The sequence below is a fragment of the Coenobita brevimanus genome, chromosome 29 (assembly GCF_032717465.1).
Source record: "Coenobita brevimanus isolate Jiangsu-jjx chromosome 29, ASM3271746v2, whole genome shotgun sequence".
Classification (NCBI taxonomy): domain Eukaryota; kingdom Metazoa; phylum Arthropoda; class Malacostraca; order Decapoda; family Coenobitidae; genus Coenobita; species Coenobita brevimanus.
In genome coordinates, this window is record NC_136982.1 from 30898177 (window position 1) to 30916845 (window position 18669).

At 40.2% G+C, this 18669-nt stretch overlaps 1 protein-coding gene across 4 annotated transcripts in view; it reads right to left on the reverse strand.

Annotated features, from left to right (window-relative positions):
- LOC145395050 (uncharacterized) overlaps positions 1-18669 on the reverse strand; it is a 1083039-nt gene that overhangs the window by 436269 nt on the left and 628101 nt on the right. The window lies entirely within an intron of this gene.

The following is an 18669-nucleotide window of genomic DNA, read 5'->3' on the forward strand; positions in this document are numbered from 1 at the left end:
TCCATGCTCACTTCCCTGTTTCTTATCACTGCTTTCAAGGAACCAGCAACCTTTCTTCCCTGCTGTACCCTTTCAAGCACTTCACCCTCCAAACCTCCATCCTTACTCATCACACTACCCAAGTACTTAAACGAACTCACACTTTCCAATTCCTCACCTTCCAACCTCGCTGTACATTCACTGACTTCACCTCTCTCAAAGACCATCACTTTACTCTTCCCTACATTCACCTTTAGATTCCATTTCTTACACACTCTCCCAAACTCATCCACCAAGCCTTGCAGCTCTCCTTCGTCTTCACTCAACAACACAGTATCATCTGCAAACAAAAGTACAGGGAGTTTCCAAACACTATCCTCTCTCACCATGGCCACTCCAACATCCACTACCCTACCTTGTACCTCTTTTATTACCCCATCCATGAACAGATTGAACAACCATGGAGACATGACACATCCCTGTTTCAACCCAACCTTCAAAGAGAAAAATTCACTTAGATCACCATCCACACGCACTGCAGCCTTCGCACCATCGTACATACTCTTCACAGCATTCAACAACTTTCCATCTACTCCATATATTCTTAACACTTTCCACAATCCTTGTCTATCCACCCTGTCATATGCTTTCTCCAAATCCATGAATGCCACATACAACTTCTTTCCCTTCTCTAGAAACTTTTCCACTAAAGATCTGAGAATGAATATCTGATCTACACAACCTCTTCCCTTCCTAAAGCCTCCCTGTTCTTCTCCAACTAATTTCTCTGTTCTTTCTCTAACTCTGTCAATAAGTATCCTACCATACACTTTTCCTATTATACTAAGAAGACAAATGCCCCTATGGTTACCACACACTTCTTTTTCCCCTTTTCCTTTGTACAAGGGAATAATTATACCTGACTTCCAATCCTCCGGGACTCTACCTTCCTCCCAGGCCAATCTGCACATATTCCACATCCATTCTACTACTATCTCTCCCCCATGCTTCAGCATTTCACCACACACTCCATCAATTCATGGGGCTTTCCCCGATTTAACTTTCTTCATTGCTTCCACAACTTCTATCCTACTGATTTCTTCCTGTCTTCTCACCTCCCTCCTTCTCCCAGCCATTCCCCAGCCACTTATACTCGCATTACTTCCATCCTCTACGTTCAACAATTCCTTAAAGTGTTCTCTCCATCTGCTCACTTTTTCTCCCTTCTCCACTAGTAATCTACCATTTTTATCTTTCACTCCCCTGCTAACTTCACTTCCACCCTGTCTTACTCTTTTCACCTCTCTCCAGAACATTTTCTTACAGTCCCTCCACTTTACACTCAAATTTCTTCCAAATTCCTCATCCACTCTCTTCTTACTCTCTCTTACTAATCTTTTCACCTCTCTCTTCCTTTCTACATATAACTCTCTCTTCCGCCTCTCAACCTCTTCCACGCCCCTATTTCTCATCCATTCATTGTATGCTTTCTTCTTTTGTGCCACAGCCTGTTTCACCTCTTCAGTCCACCACGCTGTTCCTTGCACCCCCCTCCGTCTTCTCTTCCTTCCACACACCACATCACATGCTGCACATATTTCTTCTGTAAATATTCTACACACACCTTCCACGTCTCCCATCTGCTCCAATTCATATTTGCCCAATCGTTCCTCCACTTCTCTCTTAAACTCTGCCTTTTTCTCATCCTCCTGTAGCCTTTCCACTCTCCTTGCAACTACTCCTTCCTCTCGTCTTTCCCTTCTTCTATTCCTCCAACTTTCTTGTACTTTAATTCTGGCCATCACCAAGTAGTGGTCAGAAAGTCCACTCCCCCAACCTCTATACACTCTTGCATCCATTACACATCTTCGCATCCTTTCATCCACACACACATAATCAATCATTGCCTTCCTTTCATTGAGTTCACCACCCACCCTTCTCATCACTCGCCATGTATACCTGTGAATCATTTTATGCCTGAAGAGGGTATTGGCTATCACCAACCCCCTCCCTGCACAAATGTCCACTAATGCACTCCCATTCTCATCTATCTCAGCAGGCACACCCCACTCACCAACTATTCCATCCACCTTCACATTCCCAACTTTACCATTCATATCACCAATCAAAAACACTCTCTCATTCCTTCCAAACTTTTCCATGCACACTTCTACATTTGTCCAGAACTCTTCTCTCACTCTTCTAGCACGATCTTGCATTGGCGCATACACACACACAATCGCCCACATTTGTATTCCAACTTTCAACTTTACCCACACAATCCTTGACCCAACTGATCCATACTGTCTTATGCTCCTCTTCCATCTTTTACTCACAACTATACATACTCCTTCCTTTGCCCTCTCATTCTCACCTACTCCTGCACATATACCCCATCCATACTCCCATTCTCTCACACTTTCTCCTCTCCATTTTGTTTCAGTTATTCCACATACATCCACTTTCGCATCCTCAAGCACCTGGACAATCTCTCTCTCTTTCACCTCATCATTCGCTCCCCTTACATTCCAGGTTCCAATTACAATGTCCTTTGTCCGGTCCTTGGTCGTCATCGTTTGGTCAGTCCTTGTCCGAGGCTTATTGTTTGTTTTTTTAGTTAGTTGTTTTCCGGGGAGGGGCACTAACCCTCCGCCAACCCTTTTAGTCGCCTTTTACAACAAGCAGGGATACTGGGGAAGTATTCTTGAAAACCCCCCTACCCCCAGTTTGAGACACTGGTCTATAATTCAGGGGTTCTTCCTTGTTTCCTCCCTTATAAATTGGTACCACATTTGCCATCTGCCATTCTTGTGGCACTTTCCCCTCTTCCAGAGAACACACAATCAAACTGTGAATCTTACCTGCCAGTTGTTCTCTGTATTCCTTCAGTACCCAATTAGAGATTCCATCTGGTCCTGGGGTTTTCCTTACATCTTGAGTTTCTAGTAGTTTATACACTTCCTGTACTTCCACTTTTATATCTTTTATCACTACATTTCTAGTCACTATCTCCACTTCCACAAACTCCTTTTCATTAGTGAAAACTGACTGGAAACGTTTGTTCATTATTTCTGCTTGCATTGCCGCATCTTTATAGACCTCTCCTTCTACTTTCAGTTCGGTGATTCCTTCCTTTTGTTTCAGTTTGCCATTAACAAATCTATAAAACAGTTTGGGTTCATCCTTGCATTTGTCTATTATCCCTTTTTCAAAGTTCCTTTCTTCTTCTCTGCGTATTCTTGTGTATTCATTTCTAGTTCTTTTATATTCTTCCTTTGTTCTGTTGTTACCTCTCTTTCTCCAATTGTTCCACGCCATGTCTCTCTCTTTTTTTGCTATCATACACCATTTATTAAACCACTCTTTTTTCCTGTTTTCTTTCCCCTTTACTCTTGGCACAAATTTTTCCACTCCCAAATTATACAGGTCTACAAAAATATCCCACTTCCTCTGTATCTCTGTTGTTTCTCTGAATTTTCTCCAACCTGCATTTTCAAAAAATGTTCTCAATCCTGTAAAGTTTGCTTTCCCAAAGTTGTACCTTCCCTGCCTATAAAGCTCGTCCCTTGGCTCCACGTTCCCTGTTATCATCTGGAACTCTAGGACCACATGATCACTTTTTCCAATAGGACACTGATATTTCAAGGATTCTATTACATCGGGTTCTTTGGTAAACAGTAAGTCCAGTCTTGCTGGTGTGTCCTCACCTCGGAACCTTGTCTCTTCTTTGACCCACTGCGTCATCACATTGTTCATTGCTATATTTAATAAGATAGTGCCCCACGAATCCTCTCCGCCTCCTGAGTCCCATTCCTCCCAGTTCACCTCTTTACAATTGAAGCCACCCATTAAAATTATATTGTTGCTTTTCTCAACCAGTTTCTGTAAATTACATGCCATGTCTGACAGCATTTCCTGGTATTCATCATCACTCCATGCTCTTGTCTTAGGGGGAACATATACTACTGCCATATCTCGCTGGTTATTCTCTCCAGTTTCTAATTTCATATTTATCACTTAGGCCCTGCCTTCTCGCATTTCCACAGTATCTACATTTATGTTGTTCTTCACTGCTATCATCACTCCTCCTCCTGTTTTTTCTTTTCCGTCTCTTTTCCACAGTTTGTATTTACCATCTCCCATATGAACATCAATATCTTCTCTTAACTTGGTCTCTACAAAGCACATAACGTCAGGTTCATGTATCCTCAAAAGATCGTTGATTTCTAACCTTGCCGATATTAAACCATCAACATTAGTATATGCCACCTTCCATTGATTTTTGATGTTTTCTATACCCTCTTTTCTCCTTCTCTCCGCCGGTGCCACTTCCTTAACTTCTGATCCATGACTCTCCAATAAAACACTGTCTTCTCTTTCTCTGTTCTCTGTTCGTTTTTTACCTTTGCTTCCTTTACTAAGTCCTTTACTTTAGCTCTTTCTTCCTCATTTGCATCTCTCCTCATCCAAACATTTTTAAACCCTTCCTTATCCGATAGTTTCCATGTTCTACTGGTAATTTCGTTAACTGTTGCTTGGGACTTGAACTTTACCTTCAATGGCCTTGCCCCTCCTTCCTCGTACTTTCCCAACCTAAACACCTCTTCAATCTCTTCTTGAGTTTCGTTGTTTTCCTCCATGACTGTTGATATTATTTCTTTAACCTTACTCAGTTCTTCTCTTTCTCTGTCTGATCTTATTGTAATACATTTTTCTTTAACTCCTGAAATTATTATACATTTTTTCTTATCTGCTACATCTCTAACTAAAGATTCTCTATTTCTCAACACCCTAACCACTTCCCTCTCCACTTTTTCCTTGCTTTGTTGGTCTATAATCTCTCTCAAATTTACATTTCCCTCTTCCTGAATTTTCTTCCACCCCTTATGTTGCTCCTTGATTTCTTTAATGTGCTCTTCCTGTATTCTTGATTTGGATTCATACTCATCTAGTTTGCTTTTCATCATGTCCCTTTCCTCTTCCAACCTCTTATTCACCCTCTTAAGCTGTTTTATTTCATTCGAGGTTGATTCATTGTTCACTTTTAATTCAGCAACTTCCCTTTCTTGTTCGTCACTACATGTACAGCTTTTTTCCAGTGTACTCCTTAAACTTTTGATCTCGTTTTCCTGCTCTATGGTCCGTTCCTGTAACTCTTTAATCACTGCCCATACCTTTTTTATCTCCTGGTCATTCCTCTCCGCTGTTTTCTCTACACCTGATATTCTTGTCTGGTTCAACTTAATACTTCCTTTTCCCACATCCTCTTCACAAAAGCCCTCAAATTCTTTCTCACTGATCGTAAACAATGCACCGTCTGTTTCCTCCATGATTCAACCATATGGAGACTTTCTGTTTTCACTTTATCTTGTCCCTTTTATGACCGAAACCACGTTTTTCTTTATTACTGTCCGATGGGACCACCACTCACACACTCGTTAACACAGTCACAATTAGGCTCAGCTTCCTTTCGTTGGTGATTCAGCGATTATTTCCCCACGATCCTGGAAGAGGTCCGTCTCTGTCGGCGACCTGTGTGTGTGTGTGTGTGTGTGTGTGTGTGTGTGTGTGTGTGTGTGTGTGTGTGTGTGTGTGTGTGTGTGTGTATTTAACTAATTGTGATATACAGGAAATGAGCTACGCTCGTGGAGTCCCAACTCTGTTTCTCAGTAAGTCAAATTTTGCTTTAAACTCGTCAAAGTTTTTAGACTGGACGATCTCTTTGTCCAGGCTATTCCACAGGTCTATGCATCTATAAGGAAAACTATATTTCTTGATATCCTTCAAGCAGATTGGCTTCTTCAGTTTCACTCAGTGTCCTCTTGTTACTCTCTTATCCCATACAAACAGATCTTCTCTATCAATTTTATCTACTCCCATCATGGTCCTGAACACTGCAATCATGTCACCCCTCTCTCTCCTTTCCTCTACGTAAGGCAAATCCAGCCTTTCCAACCTCTCTCTGAATCACAGATCTGCCAGACTGGGAACCATCTTGGTTGCTGTTTTTTGTATTCTCTGTCTTGTTTGTATCTTTCTTTTTGTGTGGGGACCACACTACTGCTGCATACTCCAACCCGGGGCCACTATCAATTTTTTTATCATCTCATCCATGTAATGAAATGCTAGTCTTATATTAGTCAAGAGTTTATACGTCTCTGAAACTGTCTTGTTCATATGATTTTCAGGTGACAAATTATCCTGGACCAGCACCTCCAAATCATTCCCTTCTCTCGCTTTTGTGATTGGCTCATTACCGATCAAATAATTCAGTGATGGTCTCTTAGTACTGTACTTTTACCCATTTCCAATATTTTACATTTCTTTGTGCTGAATTTCATTTCCCACATCCAGCTCCAATCATGTATCCTATTCAGAGCCTCCTGCAGCATTTTCCAGTCCTCCTCAACACCTACCTTCCTCAAGATCTTTGCACCATCAGCAAACAGACTTCTATAACCGTTCACTCCATCTACCAAATCATTTGTGTAAACTAGGAACATTACTAGCACCAACACCGAGCCCTGTGGGACTCCCTTGTTACTTCCCTCCATCCAGACATTGTCCTTTATTTCTGTCCTCATTTGTTCGTCTCTCAAAAACTCTCTCATCCAGTCCAGAAGGTTTCCTTTCAGTCCTCCAATATGCTCTAGTTTCCACATTAGTCTCTTCTGGGATACCTCATTGAAGGCCTTCTCCAAATCTAAATACACACAATCCACCCAACTATCTCTCTCCCGTAGCTTCTCAATCGCTCTTGAGTAAAAGCTCAACTTGGAAACACATGACCTTCCACTTCTGAATCCAAACTGACTTGCAGTCTGAATATTCATCTCTTCCAGATTTATCCATCTATCCTTCAGGATTCTCTTGCACAATATTGCGACCATGTCGGTTAGGGATACTGGTCTATAATTCAAGGGTTCTTCCTTGTTTTCTCCTTTATAAACTGGTACCATATTTGCCCTTTTCCATTTTTGAGGCACTTTTCCCTCTTCCAGAGAACACAAAATTAAACTGAATCTTATCCGTCAGTTGTTCTCTGCATTCCTTCAGTACCCAATCAGAGATTCTATCTGGTCCTGGGGCTATCCTTACATCTTAAGTTACCAGTAATTTATATACTTCCTGTACCTCACTTTCATATCTTTTATCATTACATTTCTAATCACTCCCTCCTCTTCCAGAAACTCCCTTTCATTAGTGAAAATTGATTGGAAACATTTGTTCATTATTTCAGCTTGCACTGCCGCATCTTTATAGACCTCTCCTTCTACTTTCAGTTTGGTGATTCCTTCCTTTTGTTTCAGTTTGCCATTGACAAATCCATATAACAGTTTGGGTTCATCCGTACATGTGTCTATTATACCTTTTTCAAAGTTCCTTTCTTCCTCTCTACGTATTCTTGTATATTCATTTCTGGTTCTTTTATGTTCTTCCTTTGCTCTGTTATTACCTCTCATTCTCCAGCTGTTCCATCCCATGTCCCTTCTTTTTTTGCTATCATACACCTTCTATTAAACCACTCCTTTTTCCTGTTTTCTTTCCCCCTTACTCTTGGCACATATTTTTCTACTCCCAAATTATAGAGGTCTAGAAAGACATCCCACTTCCTCTGAGTCTCTCTTGTTTCTCTGAATTTTCTCCAATCCTCATTTTTTAAAAATTTTCTCAATCCTGTAAAGTTTGCTTTCCCAAAGTTGTATCTTCCCTGCTTATAAAGCTCATCTCTTGGCACCATGTTCCTTCTTATCATCTGGAACTCAATGACCACATGATCACTTTTTCCTATAGGTCACAGATATTTCAAAGATTCAATTACGTCAGGTTCTTTGGTAGGTGCGCCTTCACCTTGAAATCGTGTCTCTTCTTTGACCCATTGCATCATCACATTATTCATTGTTATATTTAACAATATAGTGCCCCACGAATCTTCACTGCCTCCTGAGTCCCATTCGTCCCAGTTCACCTCCTTACAATTTGAGTCACCCATTAAAATTATAATTCTGCTTTTCTCAATCACTTTCTGTAGATAATTGGCCATGTAAGACATCATCACCTGGTATTCATCGTCATTCCATGCTCTAGTCTTAGGGGGAACATACACTAATGCCATATCTTTCTTGTCATGCTCTCCAGTTTCTAATTTCATATTTATCACGTCAACCCTACCCTCTCCCATTTCCACAGTAACTACAAGTTGTTCTTCACTGCTATCATCACTCCTCCTCCCATTATTTCTTTTCTGTCTCTTCTCCACAGTTTGTATTTACCATCTCCCATATGGATATCATTATCCTCTCTTAACTTGGTTTCTACAAAGCACATAACATCAGGTCCATGTACCCTAAAAAAATTGATGATATCTTCTCTTGCAGATATTAAACCATCAACATTGGCAGAAGCCACTTTCAAACATTTTTTGTTGTTTCTTATACCCTCTTCTCTCCTCTCCGTCAGTACCACTTCCTCAATTTCTGATCCATAACTCTCCAATAAAACACTGTCTTCTCTTCCTCCCTTCTCTGTTCATGTTTTGCCTTTGCTTCCTTCACTAAAGCCTTTATTTCAGCTCTTTCTTCCTCATTTGCATCTCTCCTTATCCAGATGTTTTTGAACCCCTCTTTGTCTGATAATTTCCATGTTCTATTGATGATTTCAGTTACCATTACCTGGGACTTAAACTTTACCTTCAATGGCTTTGCTCCTCCTTCCTCGTACTTTCCTAACCTAAACACTTCTTCAATCTCTTCTTGAGCTTCGTTGTTACCCTCCATAACTACTGATATTATTTCTTTAACCTGACTCAGTTTTTCACTCTCTCTTTCTGATCTTACTGTTATAGGTTTTTCTTTTACTCCTGAAATTATTACACATGTCTTCGTATCTGCTACATCCCTGACTAAAGATTCTCTACTTCTCAGTACCCTAACCACTTCCTTCTCCACTCTTTCCTGGCTTTGTTGTTCTATGATCTCTTTCAAATTTACATTTCCTTTCTCCTGAATTTTCTTCCACCCCCTTATGTTGTTCCTTGATTTCCTTCATGTGCTCATCTTGCATCCTTGATTTGGATACATACTCATCTAGTTTACTTTTCATCCTGTCCCTTTCTTCTTCCAACCTCTTATTCTCCCTCTTGAGCTGTTTCATTTCGTATGAGGCAGATTCATTACTCACTTTTAATTCTGTGACTTCTCTTTCTTCCTCATTACTGCATGTGCAAACATTTTCCAGTTTCTTCTGTAGAACTTTGATCTCTTTCTCCTGCTCTAAGGAACATTTGTGCAACTCTCTAATGACCGTCCATACCTTTCTTACCTCCTGGACATTCCTCTCTCCTGTTTTCTCTACTCCTGCTACTCATATGGTTCAGCTTAGAACTTTTATTTCCCACATCACCTTTGGAGAAGCCCGCAAATTCCCCCTCACCAGTGGTAAACAAAGCACCGTCCCCCTCTGCCATGATCCAACCACATGAAAACTTTCTATTTCCACTGTATTTTGTACTCTTTATAACTGACACTTGAATTTTTTTTTTTTAACTACTGTCCGACGGGACCACCACTCACGCACTCATTCACATAATCACAATAGGCGGGTGTCTTTTTCACCGCTGATTCAGTGATTATTTCCTATCGATCCAGGAAGAGCTCCGTCTCTGTAGGCGACCTGTGAGTGTGTGTGTGTGTGTGTGTGTGTGTGTGTGTGTGTGTGTGTGTGTGTGTGTATTTACCTAATTGTAATAAACAGGAAACAAGCTATGTGTGTGTGTGTGTGTGTGTGTGTGTGTGTGTGTGTGTATTTACCTAATTGTAATATACAGGAAACAAGCTATGCTTGTAGGGTCCTGTCTCTGTTTCTCAGAAAGTCAAATTTTGCTTTAAACTCGTTAAAGTTTTTAGACTAGACAATCTCTTTGTCCAGGCTACTCCACAGGTCTATGCATCTATAGGGAAAACAATATTTCTTGATATCCTTCAAACAGCTTGGCTTCTTCAGCTTCATTCCATGTCCTCTCGTTACTCTCTTATCACATACAAACAGATCTTCTCTGTCAATTTTATCTACTCCCATCATGGCCCTGAACACTGCAATCATGTCGCCCCTCTCTCTCCTTTCCTCTATGGAGGGCAAATCCAGCTTTTCCAGTCTCTCTCTGTACGACAGATCTGCCAGACTGGGGACCATCTTGGTTGCTGTTCTTTGTATTCTCTGTCTTGTTTATATCTTTCTTTTTGTGTGGGGACCACACTACTGCTGCATATCCTAACCTGGGGCGGATCATAGTCACTATCAATTTTTCCATCGAATTCTCATCCATGTAATGAATTTTTTTTTTTTTTATGCGAGGAAGAAGGAACCAAAGGCCGCGAGCCTGCAATTATTGTTGCTTCCAAGAGAAAAACAAAATACAAGAGAGAGCCAAATTCAAGATCTGATCATTTCGAGATGCCTGGACACACTGCGTTTAAAGGCTTGAGATCATAGAAACCAGGAAATACAGACAAAGGGAGACAGTTCCAGAGTTGACCTGTTGCATAAATCAAGAACTGGGAGGAATGGTTAACTCTTGCATTAGAGAGTTGGACATAAAAGGGATGAGAGTTTGCTGCTAGGCAGGTGCTACGCGCCCGTCATAGAGGTGGAGGAATGCATGCAGACAGTTCAGAAGAGCGGTGACCATTGAAGTAGCGACAGAAAAGAGATAAAGATGCAACAGTGCGAACAAGAGACAGAGGTTGAAGTGAGTTAGTAAGAGGAGGAGAGTTAATGAGACGAAAAGCCTTTGACTCCACCCTATTGAGAAGAGCTGTATGTAGGGAGCCTCCCCACACATAAGAGTTGTACTCCACACAGCGGCGGATAAAACCCCTGTATAGAGTCAACAATTATGCAGGGGTAAAGAAGGAACGGAGGCGGCTTAGCACACCTAATCTCTTGGAAACAGACTTTACAAGAGATGTAATATGATCTTTCCAAGATAAGTCCCAAGTAAATGAAACCCCAAGCATGTTCAAGGATGATGCAGGATTAAGCTGAATATTATTAAACATTAGTGGGTATACCTGCGGAATATTTTGTCAGGTTGATAGGTGTAAAAACTTAGTCTTTGATGCATTAAAAACAACCAGATTATTTTTACCCCAGTCAGAGATACAAGCCAAGTCAGACATTAGGTGTGCCAAGCCTCGTCCCTTGTTTGTTGAAGTAACTGCTGAGATGGAAGTTGTGGGAACTGAATGGATAGGTGAAGGGTGGAGTCATCAGCATATGCGTGGATAGGGTTAGATGTACAGCTTAGAAGGTCATTGATGAATAAAAGGAAGAGAGTTGGTGATAGGACTGAGCCCTGAGGAACACCACAGTTGATAGATCTAGGAGAAGAACAATGGCCGTCTACAACAGCAGCTATAGAACGACCAGAAAGGAAGCTAGAGATGAAGGCACAGATAGAAGGACAGAAACCGTAAGAGGGCAGTTTGGAAATTAAAGATTTATGCGACTTGATCAAAAGCCTTTGAGATGTCAAGTGCAATGGCATAGCTTTCGCCAAAGTCCCGAAAGGAGGATGACCAGGAGTCTGAAAGGTGAGAAGATTGCCAGTGGAGCATCCCTGACGGAACCCATACTGACGATCAGAAAGAAGGTTGTGATACGAAAGATGCTTTAAAATTTTTCTATGAAGAATTGACTCGAAAACTTTTGAGATACAGGATGTTAAAGCATCTCTTATATTACTCAAGAGTTTATACATGTCTCAAACTGTCTTGTTCATATGTTTTTCAGGTGACAAACTATCCTGGACCAGCACTTCCAAATCTTTCTCTTCTCTCGCTTCTGTGATTGGCTCATTACCCATCAAATAAGTCAGTGATGGCCTCTTAGTACTTTTACCCATTTCCAATATTTTACATTCTTTGCGTTGAATTTCATTTCCCACATCTGGCTCCAATCTTGTATCTTATCCAGATTCTTCTGCAGCATTTTACAGTCCTCCTCAACACCTACATTCCTCAAGATCTTTGCATCATCAGCATACAGACTTACATAACTGTACACTCCATCTACCATACCATTTACGTAAATTAGGAACATTACTGGCGCCATCACCGAGGCCTGTGGGACTCCACTTGTTACTTCCCTCCATCCAGACATCCTGTCCTTTAGTACTGTCCTCATTCGTCTGTCTCTCAGAAAGTCTCTCATCCATTCCAGGAGGTTTCCCTTCAGTCCTCCTATATGCTCTAGTTTCCACATTAGTCTCTTCTGGGGTACATTGTCGAAGGCCTTCTCCAAATCTAAATAAACACAATCCACCCAACCATCTCTCTCCTGTAGCACATCAAGCATTCTTGAGTAAAAGCTCAACAAGTTGGAAACACATGACCTTCCACTCCTGAATCCAAACTGACTTGCAGCCAAAATATTCATCTCTTCCAGATATTTTGTCCATCTATCTTTCAGGATTCTATCGCACAATTTTGTGACCATGTTGGTTAGGGACACTGGTCTATAATTCAGGGGTTCTTCCTTGTTTTCTTCCTTATAAATTGGTACCAAATTTGCCCTCTTCCATTCTTGAGGCACTTTCCCCTCTTCCAGAGAACACACAATTAAACTGTGAATCTCATCTGCCAGTTCTCTGCATTCCTTCAGTACCCAATTAGAGATTCCATCCAGTCCTGGGGATTTCTTTGCATCTTGAGTTTCCAGTAATTTATACTCTTCCTGTACTTCCACTTTTATATCTTTTATCACTACATTTCTAGTCACTCCCTCCTCTTCCAGAAACTCAATTTCATTAGTGAAAACCGATTGGAAACATTTGTTCATTATTTCAGCTTGCATTGCCGCACCTTTATAGACCTCTCCTTCTATTGTACTTTCAGTTTTGTGATTCCTTCCTTTTGTTTCAATTTGCCATTGACAAATCTATAAAATAGTTTGGGTTCATCCTTACATTTGTCTATTATACCTTTTTCAAAGTTCCTTTCTTCCTCTCTTCGTATTCTTGCATATTCATTTCTAGTTCTTTTATATTCTTCCTTTGTGCTGTTATTACCTCTCTTCCTCCAGCTGTTCCATGCCATGTCCCTCTCTTTTTTTGTTTTCATACACCTTCTATTAAACCACTCCTTTTTCCTGTTTTCTTTCCCCCTTACTCTAAGCACATATTTTTCCACTCCCAAATTATAGAGGTCTTGAAAGATATCCCACTTCCTCTGTATCTCTCTTGTTTCTGTGAATTTTCTCCAATCCTCATTTTTTAAAAATTTTCTCAATTCTGTAAATTTGCTTTCCCAAAGTTGTACCTTCCCTGCCTATAAAGTTCGTCTCTTGGCACCACGTTCCCTATTAACATCTGGAACTCAATTACCATATGATCACCTTTTCCTACAGGACACTGATATTTCAAAGATTCAATTATGTCAGGTTCTTTGGTTAACGGTAAATCTACTCTTGCTGGTGTGTCCTCAACTCTGAATCGTGTCTCTTCTTTGAGTCACTGCGTCATCACATTATTCAATGTTACGTTTAACAATATAGTGCCCCAAGAATCTTCACTGCCTCCTGAGTCCCATTCCTCTCAGTTCACCTCTTTACAATAATTAAAGTCACCCATTAAAATTATATTGTTGCTTTTCTCAATCACTTTCTGTAGATAGCTACCCATGTCTGACAGCATTGGTATTCATCATCATTCCACGCTCTTGTCTTAGGTGTGTGTGTGTATTTACCTATTTGTAGTATACAGGAACTGAGCAACGCTCGTGTTGTCCTGTCTCCACATCCACATTTATCAAGTCTACCTTTACACACATGAATGTTTTTCTCATGAACCACCTCTTTGTCTAAGTCGTTCCAATATTTAAGTATTTATACCTAATTGTGATATACACGGAATGTACTATGCTCGTGGGTTTCCATCGCTGTTTCTCAATAAGTCAAATTTGGCTTTAAACTCGTTTAAGTTTTTAGACTGGACAATCTCTTTGTCCAGGCTATTCCATAAGTCTATACTTCTGTAAGGAAAGCTATATTTCTTGATATCCTTCAAGCAGCTTGATTTTTTCAATTTCATTCCATGTCCTCTTGTTGCTCTCTTATCCCATATAAACAGATCTTCTTTGTCAATTTTATCTACTCCCACCATGGTCCTGAACACTGCAATCATGTCTTCCCTCTTTCTCCTTTCATCTAAGGAAGGCAAATCCAGTTTTTCCAGCCTCTCTCTGTATGACAGATCTGTCAGACTGGGGACCATCTTGGTTGCTGTTCTTTGTATTCTCTCAATCTTGTTTATATCTTTCTTTTTGTGTGGGGACCACACTACCGCTGCATATTCTAACCTGGGGCGGATCATTGCCACTATCAATTTTTTCATCATCTCCTCATCCATATAATGAAATGCTACTCTTATGTTAGTCAAGAGTTTATAAGTCTCTCCAACTATCTTGTTAATGTGCTTTTCTGGTGACAAACTATCTTGGACCAGCACTCCCAAATCTTTCTCTTCTCTCCTTTTTGTGATTAATTCATTACCCAACAAATAATTCAGTGATGGCCTCCTGGTACTTTTACCCATTTCCAATATTTTACATTTCTTTACATTAAATTTCATTTCCCACGTCCGGCTCCAACTGTGTATCCTATCCAAATCCTCCTGCAGTATTTTACAATCCTCCTCAACCTCTACCTTCCTCAGGATCTTTACATCATCAGCAAACAGACTTGCATAACTGTTCACTCCTTCTACCATATCATTTACGTAAATCAGGAACATTACTGGCGCCAACACCGAGCCTTGAGGGACTCCACTTGTTACTTCCCTCCATCCAGACATCCTATCCTTTATTACTGTCCTCATTTGTCTGTCTCTCAAAAAGTCTTTCATCCATTCCAGAAGTTTCCCCTTCAGTCCTCCTATATATTCTAGTTTCCACATTAGTCTTTCATGAGGTACCTTGTCAAAGGCCTTCTCTAAGTCTAAGTACACACAATCCACCCAACCATCTCTCTCCTGTACCACGTCAATCGCTCTTGAGTAAAAGCTCAACAAGTTAGAAACACATGACCTTCCACTTCTGAATTCAAACTGACATTCAGCCAAAATATTCATCTCTTCCAGATATTTTATCCATCTGTCTTTCAAGATTCTCTCACACAATTTTGCGAACATGCTGGTTAGAGACACTGGTCTATAATTCAGGGGTTCTTCCCTGTTTCCTCACTTGTAAATTGGTACCACATTTGCCCTCTTCCATTCTTGTGGCACTTTCCCCTCTTCCAGTGAGCATACAATTAAACTGTGAATTTTATCCGCCAGTTGTTCTCTGCATTCCTTCAGTACCCAATTAGAAATTCCATCAGGTCCTGGGGCTTTCCTTACATCTTGAGTTTCCAGTAATTTATACACTTCCTGTACCTCCACTTTTATATCTTTTATCACAGGAACATTTCTAATCACTCCCTCCCCTTCCACAAGCTCCTTTTCTTTAGTGAAAACTGACTGGAAACATTTGTTCATTATTTCTGCTTGCATTGCCGCATCCTTAAAGACCTCTCCTTCAACTTTCAGTTTGGTGATTCCTTCCTTTTGTTTCAGTTTGCCATTAACAAATCTATAAAACAGTTTGGGTTCATCTTTGCATTTGTCTATTATACCTTTTTCAAAATTCCTTTCTTCTTCTCTACGTATTCTTGTGTATTCATTTCTTGTTCTTTTATATTCTTCCTTTGTTCTGCTGTTATCTCTCTTTCTCCAATTGTTCCACGCCTTATCTCTCTCTTTTTTTGCTATCATACACCTTCTATTAAACCACTCCTTTTTCCTGTTTTCTTTCCCTCTTACTCTTGGTACAAAATTTTCCACTCCCAAATTATAGAGGTCTAGAAAGATATCCCACTTCTTCTGTATCTCTTTTGTTTCTCTGAATTTTCTCCAATCCGCATTTTCAAAAAAGTTTCTCAATCCTGTAAAATTTGCTTTCCCAAAGTTGTATCTTCCCTGTCCACGAAGCTCGTCTCTTGGCTCGATGTTCCCTATTAACATCTGGAACTCAATGACCACATGATCACTTTTTCCTAAAGGACAGAGATATTTCAATGATTCTATTACATCGGGTTCTTTGGTGAACAGTAAATCTAACCTTGCTGGTGTGTCCTCACCTCGAAACCGTGTCTCTTCTTTGACCCATTGCGTCATCACATTATTCATTATTATATTTAATAACATAGTGCCCCATGAATCCTCGCCGCCTCCCGAGTACCATTCCTCCCAGTTCACCTCTTTACAGTTAAAGTCACCCACTAAAATTATATTATTGCTTTTCTCAACTATTTTTTGCAAATAGATAGCCATATCTGACAACATTTCATGGTATTCGTCATCCTTCCATGCTCTCGTCTTTGGGGGAACATACACTACCGCCATATCTCTCTTAACATTCTCTCCAGTTTCTAATTTCATATATATCACTTCAGCCCTGCTTTCTCCCATTTCCACAGTATCTACATTTATGTTGTTCTTCACTGCTATCATCACTCCTCCTTCCTTTTTTTCTTTCCTGTCTTTTCTCCACAGTTTGTATTTACCATCTCCCAAATGAACATCAATATCTTCTCTTAATTTGGTCTCTACAAGGCACATGATATCAGGTTCATGTTCTCTCAAGAAATCGTTAATTTCGATCCTTGTCAATATGAAACCATCAACATTAGTATATATCACCTTCAAATTATTTTTGACATTATTAATACCCTCTTCTCTCCTACTCTCTAACTGTAAAACTTCCTCAACTTCTGATCTTTCACAGCCATCCCCCTTAGTTTCCTTCACTTCTATTTCCTTAAATACCACTTCCTTACTTTCATATCCAATACTCTCCAAAAAAAAGTATTACATTCTTCCTCTGTCCTCTTATCATTTTTTCCCTTTGCTTCTTCCTTTAATGATTTTAAAATTTCTCTTTCTTCTTCATTCTGATCTTTTCTTATTATAATATTTTCCATCCTCGCCTCTTTGCTTAATTTCCAAGTCACTTTAAGTATCTCATTTATTACACTTTCTGATGTAAACTTTACTCTCACTGGTCTTGTTTCCCCTTTCTTATAAGGCCCTATCCTCCTTACTTCCTCAATTTCTTTTACCCATTTGTCTCCTTCAGGGTCAATCTTGCCTAATATTCCTCTCACCAGGTTCATGTCTCTCTCGAGTCTTACGAACCTAACCTTTTCTTCCTCTTCCCTGTTTCCAAATACTACCACACATCTGTTCCTTTCTACAGTTTCTCTCACTATTTTCTCTTTTTTCTTCAGTATTTTCACTACATTTTCTTCCATTTCTTTCTTGTTCATTTCCCTTTCTTCTTGGATGATCTCTCTTAAGCTGACCACTTCTTTCTGTTCTTCTTCTACATGTGCCCACTTTGCCTTATGCTCTTGTAATACATTACTCACCTTCTCCGTTTTATTAGTACTCTCTTCTAGTTTCCTCAATACAACATTTCCCCGCTTCAAATTCCTAATCTCTTCATTTGCTGTTTCATTGGATTGGATCAGACTTTGTATGGTACTATCCGTATTCTCAGACACATCTTTTATCACTAGATCCTCTACTTTCTTTTCAAGTTCACTAATCCTCATAATTAATGTTTTAACCAGGTCCATGACATTGGTATTTGTATCAAATCCTTGAAATTCGAGTCCCTCATTGTTTACATTTTCGGCCATGTTTAATGTAAAGTACCAAAACAGCTGTTACCGAAAAAACTACAAACATTCATGTATACTATAGCCAATAAATCTTTACATTTTTGGTAGTCTATTAACTTTCATTATTTTAAATTTAAGACAAGACCTTAGGAGACAGGACAGACAAAACTCCTGAAACTACTTAAGGTTAGGAGCGATGGCTGGGACGTCAGCTCTCTCCGGCTGTGTGTGTGTGTGTGTGTGTGTGTGTGTGTGTAGGCACAATAACTTCACAACTGCTCAAGGTATCATCACAAAATTTTACAGGTGTGAGGCAGGGGGAAAAAAAAGCGATCACACGTTCAAAATTGGTGAAAGCGAGTCAAGTTCTGTCTGTCTGTCTGTTACCAAGATAACTTCGCAACTGCTCAAGATATCATCACCAAATATTACAGGTGTGTAGTAGGGATGAGAATCTCCAAGGAATATTGTTTTGAGCTTGTTTATCTGTCTGTGTGTCTGTTAGTACGATAACTTTGCAGCTGCTCAAGATATCATCGCCAATTTTTACAGGTTTGTAATCCATCCATCCATCATCAATCCCAAATTGTCCCATGAAAGGGGTAGAAGCCCAGGGCTAGGCAAGTTGGTCCAGACATTTAAGGTGAGAGTGACCAGTCTCACTCATCCCTGAGTGGCATTACGTGGACAATAAACCCCAACCTTCCCTTGGATGTAAACCTTCACCAGCTCAATCCAACTGGAGGTCCGTAATTACCCACTACACCATCAGGCGCCAAAATTTGGTTGTATGGTTACCACCCAGCATAGTAAATGGTTTCCTGGCGTACAGGAAACCATTTGACTTGTCACTTAGTGTAGAGTTGCCCATAGGCATGAAGGAAAGAAAGACAGAAGAGGAAGGAAGGATAGAAAGAAGGAGGAGGAGGAAAGACCATACACCCGAGAGCAGCACTACATCGAGTGAATGAA